Raw genomic sequence first — 8,181 nt, 5'->3', positions numbered from 1 at the left:
CAATGTTATAGTAGATTCAGCTATAACCTGGATTCATATTTCCAAGGTTATACCTGTTTCAGCCATAACTAGAGTAACTATCCAAAGTTGTATTAACTTTAGCTATAACACTTGAATCATCATCAAGGTTATATTAGCGTTAGCTATAACTTTGTAGAGAACCCTTGGCCGCCTATCATGTCGCCACTAGGGTTTGATTCGCAAACCCTAATTACGCTCATGACACCCATAATAAACATGTAAACAACATACGAGACATAATTAAAACATTAAATCATATACAAACATGCGAAAACATAATTAACATGATAATAAACAATCAAAACATGTACTAATCATACAAATCAATCATTAAATCACATTAATTATATCAATTGGCATAAACACAATTAAAGGAAAACACCTAGTTACCTTTTTAGCAATTAAAGACCGCTATAAGAAAACCTCCATGAAAGACACGATCATCAAAACTTGTCTCCAACATGTGTCAACGTCCCCAAAAAATCGACTTTAAAGAATATACCCGAATCCAAATCCATTAAATCACCATAAAAGACCTTCTTCTTCTTCACCCATTAAAAAAAGAGACCTTAAAGGTAGGTCTAAAGGTCCGTACGAATAATTCTCATAAAAATATATGGAGAATAATATGTTGTAGAGGTAAGAGCAAGGATTGTAAAAATATAATTTATGTATAAGTTTGGAAGAAGGAAAGATATTCAACATTGAAGTCAAAAAGAGAAAAGAGAACATAATAGAGAAAAGAGAGAAGGGAGGCGCGGCTATTTCCACGAGAAGAGATAGATAAATTAATTAATAGGAAACCCACCCCCTTAGGAATTCTCCCTAAAAGAAAACCCCCAAAAAATATTCCACCGCCTATCCACCGCCTTCCAAAATTGCCTTCTCTCGCCGGCGGCCACTATCACCACTTTCTCGGTCGCCGGCGAGAGTCTGTTTGCCATTGATCGGAAACTATCCATCGTTTCTACGGCGGTGTCTATCTTTTGTTGGATTCGTTTCAATCTCTGTGACGGGGAGCTCGTCTGATCTATTTTCAATCACCAATAGCGTTTTTTACGGGTTAAGTGCTTCTCCCTACACTTTTTATCGTCCTTTGTTCACTGCTTCCTTTGTGTCACCGTTGATGTCGTATAGATTCTGGGATCTATGGTTTTTTTTCTGCTTTTATTAGCTTGTTTTTTCGCTCAACGGTTTTAATTTCTTAGTTTTCTTTGATTTATTTTCACCTGGTGCTTTAAATTGGTGGTTTCGTTTCTCTAAGTTTACCATAGTGCTTAAGCTATGACGCCCTTTCCATGCTCTTCTTCTAAATCCGGTACAGACTTTCTTGAAAACTTCGTTTTTGCTTATGGTAGTGAGCAGCTGTCGGATGATGAACATGATTTTCTGCGTGTTCTTAACCATTTAGATTATTCACCTTCTTCTAAACTTCAAGCCCTTAAAGATTTTGGTAATAACCTTTTCCGACAGCATCAGTTTGATCAGGCGGGTGATTGTTACGACAACACTTGTCGTTTATTATGTTTGTCTCTTAAAGACAGAACTGAGCTTGATTTTAACTCAACCTTATCGCTCACCATTTCTTTGTGTTTAAATTTAGCAGCGTGTGCCAATAAGCTCCATGCTTTTGAGGAGGCTTTGATCTTCTGTTCTATGGTTTTAAATTTCTTTCCTCGCAATGCTAAAGCTCTTTTTTCGTAAGGCTGTAGCCCTTAAAAATTTGAATAGGTAGTCAGAAGCTAGTATTACTTTGGAGGAGGCAAGTTTGATTGAACCTCATAATAGAGATATTATTCAAGAACTGAAGGACGTTCGAGCGTCTTTAACACTTAACAAAAATGGTAAGCGTGTGGCTATTGCCTCTTTGGAAGAAAATGATGTTCGCGCTGGGAAAATGTTGGTTTCTTCCCACCGAAGTCAAGAGGTTGTCTCTCCTACCCAAGTTCAAGACGCTGGTATGGTGAAAAAAATGGTCGAGGAGGCCAATTGTTCATCGTCAAAGTTGTGTTCTGGCGTTGCACGAAAAGGAACAAACCCCATGGTGTATCCGGCTCCATTTGTTGATTGTCTTCTTGTTAGCTCACCAGCTGTGCCTATGGACTCAGAGAGTAGCAGTGTGCCTGATTCGACCTCGAATGCTACTGATGTCCATATTTCATCCACCTCAACTAACTCAAAATCTTCTCAAATCAACTTCACCAACAAGAAGCGACCTCATAGTAAACTCAATCTATCATCTCAAGATTATGATAATTTATTACATGGCAAAACTTTGGGTTTTTATCACCCAAGATCCATGTCGTTCATGAGGGTCCGTACCCTCACCTTTAAAACTATCCAGACGGGAACTCCCCATGTAGGAATTTATGGGACAGCAGAAGTTCACACCTCGTCTCCTACACCGGAGACAGAAAGTGTTGAGTTTGTTGAGTTGGTTCAGGAGGAGGCCATTTTACAAGTTGATAAGAAGACTCGTCTTAATTATGACTCTCCATCTGCTAGTAAGACTTCCTCGGTCCAGTTTAAGTTTGTAGCAGTCAGGGGTCATTTGCTTAACAAAGAGGGACGCAGTGCGGATCATTGCCATGCTACCGGGCGCAAGGGTCGTGCTTTTGCTATTTCGAAGAAAAGGTCTTCGGTTTCTATCAATGTTTCTACCTCCTTTTGCAGGTACACCCGCACTAGTGCTACGGTTACGAGGATGAAGCGGAAGGATGTCCACTTGATCGAGTTTGACGCTCACTACCATCCGCCGTTCAAGAAATGCCGTCTTTTTTCTTCAGTTGCGACTACTTGTACTGTTTCTTCTGTTACTTGGGTATCACGTAGTTTTGGGGTTGCTAATACCCCCTTGTTTGTACTTTAAACGTTTCCCATGTACTCTTTTTATTTTATTTATACCAGTTTACTGTTGTCGAAAAAAAAAAAAGAGAAGAAAAGAGAGAGCAACCTGCCAACTAGCTTAGGGTTTTATATTTATAAGGAGAATAACTGGGCTTTGGATCCATTAGCTCATACAATGGATTATCTGATTACAATTCAGGTTAGACCATATGAAAACGCTTGGAGAGCTTATATAAGAAAAGTAATTATTAAATTAAAATAATAAAATCGTGCACGGACATTTTAACCCATCAAAAGTAGATTAAAATGAGAAATAATAAAATACAGAACGAAGACGATAAATATAAATATTTCCAAAATACATTAATAAACTTCGAAATAATCAATTTAATAAAATACTTTTATAATAAAATATTATTATAAAATACGGGGTGTTTCAATATTTCACGACCAGCCGCAGGAACGGCTCTCGTATCAGCAGTTCCAAAATCCTCACCTGGAACCCCCCGAAATGCCTCATTTAGCTCTGCAGTAGAATAAAAGGTCAACTGAAATTCAGGCAACTTATTTCAAAAGCGTTATCTGCTCCCTCTACATCCATAGCCACAACCTCATTCTGAAACGAGCCGGGACAAGCTGGTTGTGTAAGAGGACCTTGTTCTTGCTTGTTGACCATGCCACAACCAATATTTGGCCCTTCTCGACATGCATCATTTTGGCCTGCGGTCAAAAGAACTGTCGACTCAACCCCCGGAAACTTCGTTTCGCTGGAGAGGCTTGGTCAACAGGCTGGTCCGCTCCCTGGACACCGCTAGCATCCAAATTCTCATCCGGCGCTGAACCATTCGCCGGTGGTTCAGGTTCAAAGGGAGGCCCATGTTCTTGCTCTACAGCCTCTGCAGAACTCACATCTGCCTCCCGGAAGGCCTCTTTAATGTCTGCAGTTGTCAAAAAAGTCAACTCCATATTCGGCAATTCCTGCGAGTCATTGTCCCCTGCTTGAGACGGCTCCATATCCATTCCCTGCACAAACCCATCCTGAGCTCTCTGTGCACTGACCTCTGTCCCTTCATCGTCACCATCAATTTTTGATTTGGGGACCGTATCCCCTTCTAACAAACCTTGCAGCGCATTCTAAATATCAGAAGTCGAAATAAATTTCAACTGAAATGAAGATGAACCATCTTCAGTTGACTGCACTATCACATCCGCATCCACCTTATCCGCTACTTCTGAATCATCCTTCTCAACAACATGTCCAGCCACCTCAGGGGAGCCACTCATAACAGCCACTCCCCCTTCAACACTTTTCTGCTCCCCATTTACTGATGCCTTCATATAAGCTTCCGAAACTTCAGCCGGGCTATAAATTGTCTCTAAAATCTGACGATTAGTTAATTGATAATAGTCGGTTTCGTCTCCCCCACATTCCTCTTCCTCTCGTCGATAGGCTTCATTCAAGTCAGCGGTGTTATAAAAATCAACGGTCTCCATAATCTGTGACACTACCCCCTCACCTGCTTTATCAAACAAATCAGAATCATCTGCAACTGATACACCCTCTACAGTAGGCGTAAACTCGAATTTTTCAACCTTGTTTTTTTTCTTGGCTGCCTTATTTTTTTTCTTGGCCACCATCCCAACATCTGACAATGACGGAGCTTTATCAAAAGATTTATTCATTTGTGACGCTATATTTTCAACTTCTTCAACATATTCCTTCAGCTTTTCACCTTCGAAAAATTCTTGCGTTGCTTGCGACGGAATAAGACCAGTTGAAGAATTAGCCCCTGTAGTTAAATTCTTGATCATTGACGTTGCATCCGCATACCATGAATAGAAGACCATAGTGTTCCTTTGAATCTTCAAGTACAGCTCGTGTACACCCTACACTTGGTAAAAAAATCTTTTAAGTCCAGTTACACAACATATACCTGCTCAAATATAGCGTGCAAAAAAGTCAGTACATAAATTAAGCATTTATAACACAACACTTACATCTAAAGCCCTAGCTTTCAACTCGTCATCATCTTCAACACCAGGCGAAGTTCAATCTGAATAAACTTCTTATCGGGTGTTGTACACGACGTTGAAATCAGGAGAGGCGTATGGCTTGCCAATGGCGTCTTGGTCGCGCCAGCTATGGCCACCATCGTATTGTCAGTGTCCTTCTCATCAGAGGGCATATTTTGACAACGAGGGTACTTCACCTTAGACAATGTTAGTCGACCCAATGGCCCCTTGTCCAACTCATCCTTTATCCTACTCGATAAATTCTTAACGTCCCAATGCTGAATAAGTGGGAGGTCATCTTTCCAACTCTTACCGCGGAAATCAAACCGCTGAAAATAAGTGATCATAAGGAATTAGATACAACCAAGCAAATGTGAATGCACGCTGTGAGCCCCAACTGCCGCATTAGCTATACATTCTAAGACGTACGAGCACCAGTCATACTGCGGAATGGGACTCACATCTTCTACAACTTTCAAAAGCTTCATTTCAATCTCATTGTTCAAAGTGGGCGCGCAAGAAATGATGAAATGCTAAGCAGCATAAACAGACGGCATAATTCATCCCCTCCATCTTTAAATTCCTTCCCCTCGATATGATTGAAGACGTCTCCTAAAGGAATAGAATCAGAATTTGATTTAACGTTGAATTTTTGCGCCACAAATTTTTTATGCACTTATATTTTTCATCTTTAGCACCAGGCATATGTCCAGTAGGTACTATTTCCATCTCTCTATCACCAATAGGTAACATGAAACAGTCATAGACATCATACTTTGTAACCATAAACTCCTTCAACTCCGACGCCCTGAACACATAAGACCCATCACTGAAAGCGTCGAGAAATTCAGGAACATGTGAAAGCGGTAAGTTCTGAGTTTAAGATGAAGCAGCCCCCCAAACCCAATCCTCTGTACAGCGGCTCGCTGAGCATTGTTAAGCTTACTAATAATCTTGTGAAGCCTGTTGGGACGACACTTAATGGTAACTTATGGTTGTTCTTCATTTTCGGGTTGTTCTTCAACGGATGCCATCTGAATTAGGTCAAAAATTACAGAAGTCATACAGAATATCTATCACACTTAAACAGTTATAGTCTTATCACACTTACTGATGAGCGTGTCGTTGTCCGCTCTCAAACACATTTATACCCAACTACTAGCATAGCAAGCAAGTCGGGGTCGAACCCAAAGGATGGGGGTACTCAAATTGTTCAATCTAATTGTAGTTGCACTTAGGGTTGTCACAATTGAAATGGGTTGATGATTCTAATCTAATAAAAGCAATGGAATGTAAACAAGCAATAAAACAAAAATGATTAAAAGCACTAGGATGTCATGGTTTCATAGGGGATTCATAGTGGTGATCATACAAACATGTTTCCATAGTTGAAAGCAATTATTGTTGTAGAAGAACCGAGTTAGTTTATGTCTTACGGTTCATAGGAAGATTTAGGTCCCGGAGCTGAGTTGTCTAGACTGTACAACACCTACAAGTCGACTTAGTTTCTTCCTATTCACTTTTATGCATGATCTAACAAGACTCAAGTTGGTTAATATCTTACAAGTCTTGTTGAATAAATAAGAGATGGGTAAAAAATGCAAGGTTTCATAGTCTTACATTTCATCAAGCATAACATGTGCATAGGTTAACACTACATCAAGCAAGCAATCTTATGATAACATATTAGATTAAGTATGAATCTACCTCCATGTTATAGTTCCCCTAATCCCCCACTAATCCTAGCTAAGAGACTACTCACTACTCATCATGATTATTATACTAGCAATGGTGTCAAACATCACAACACAAGTAAACATGATGATTAAGCAAGAAAATAAATAAGAGATTAACAAGTAAATAAAAGAGGGATTAAGAGTGTTACCAACTTGGAGAGTAAAGATGAACATAAATAAAGAAGAATTCTTGAATAAAGATGAAGACTTGTCACTTAATCTTCAAATACATACCCAAGAGATCCAAATGTAAACAACTTGAATTGAAGAAAGGAAATGGAAGAACAATAGAAGAAACCCTTTGATTAATGGTGGAGAGTTGTCAATTCCCCAATACAAACCCAAGAATTGTTTAAGTACCAAACTAAATCTAAGATTGTATGAGAAATTATTGAGGAAAGATTAATGTATAATTTGTGGAAAGATTAAAGAGAAATCTATTCTAATCTACTCCTATTGAGAGCTTAATCTAATCTAAGGAAGCTTGGTCTCTTGATTATTACAAATGGAGTATATATATTGGTACATCATTAGGTTAAGCAAGGGTAGATTAGTAAATAACATGCTTAAGTTTTGAATAAAGCCTTGCAAGTCCCTCAAGGCCAAGCACGTCCTAGCTTGCAAGTCCCTCAAGGCCACGCACGATTCCCTTTGCAAAGAAAAGCTTCCTGTAAAATAATACGCTCGTCCCGAGTGAAAAACGCGCGTCCTGAGCTTCAACTCGAGCGGGTTGAAAATGACTCAAGTGGGTTGAGCTGTAACTCGGGCTACTTGATCTTGACTCGAGTGGGTTGAGCTGCAGAACCCTTTTTATTTGCTTTTAGGCCTATGATCCTTCTATATACTCTTTATTCCTACATCCTTGGTCATCATTCTTGCCTCCTCTTCATACTAGTCCATCCAAGATCGTCAACAAGCTTCCGAATATGCGCGAGAGACGGGAATTCCGTCTCATTATCTCCTTTCCTATAAAACATATAAAATGCACTAGGGGAGCAAAATAGAAAGGATTTGACGGATAAAATGGCCATTAAATGCTATAATAGTATGCAAAATTAGGTTCAATTAGGGGACTAAATGTGCATAAATATGAGCCACATCACTTACACTCCCAATATATTCACATTTACACTTTCAGATTCTTCACATTTACACTTCCCCTATATTCACATTTACACTTTTTATTTATTCACATTTACACTCCCAATATATTCACATTTACACTTTCAGATTCTTCACATTTACACTTCCCCTATATTCACATTTACACTTTTCATTTATTCACATTTACACTCCCAATTTATTCACATTTACACTTTCAGAATCTTCACATTTACACTTCCATTTTATTCATATTTACATTTTTCATTTGTTCACATTTACACTTGCAGCTTCCTCAAATTTACACTTCTAATTTATTCAGATTTACACTTTTCATTTGTTCACATTTACACTTGCAGCTTCATCAAATTTACACTTCCAATTTATTCAGATTCACACTTTTCATTTGTTCACATTTACACTTTGGGTTTCATCACATTTACATTAAAAATTTACAGTTATA

The sequence above is a fragment of the Silene latifolia genome, chromosome X, assembly GCF_048544455.1.
Source record: "Silene latifolia isolate original U9 population chromosome X, ASM4854445v1, whole genome shotgun sequence".
NCBI lineage: Eukaryota > Viridiplantae > Streptophyta > Magnoliopsida > Caryophyllales > Caryophyllaceae > Silene > Silene latifolia.
The sequence above is the reverse complement of the archived record's forward strand: the minus strand, read 5'-3'. Positions refer to the sequence as shown.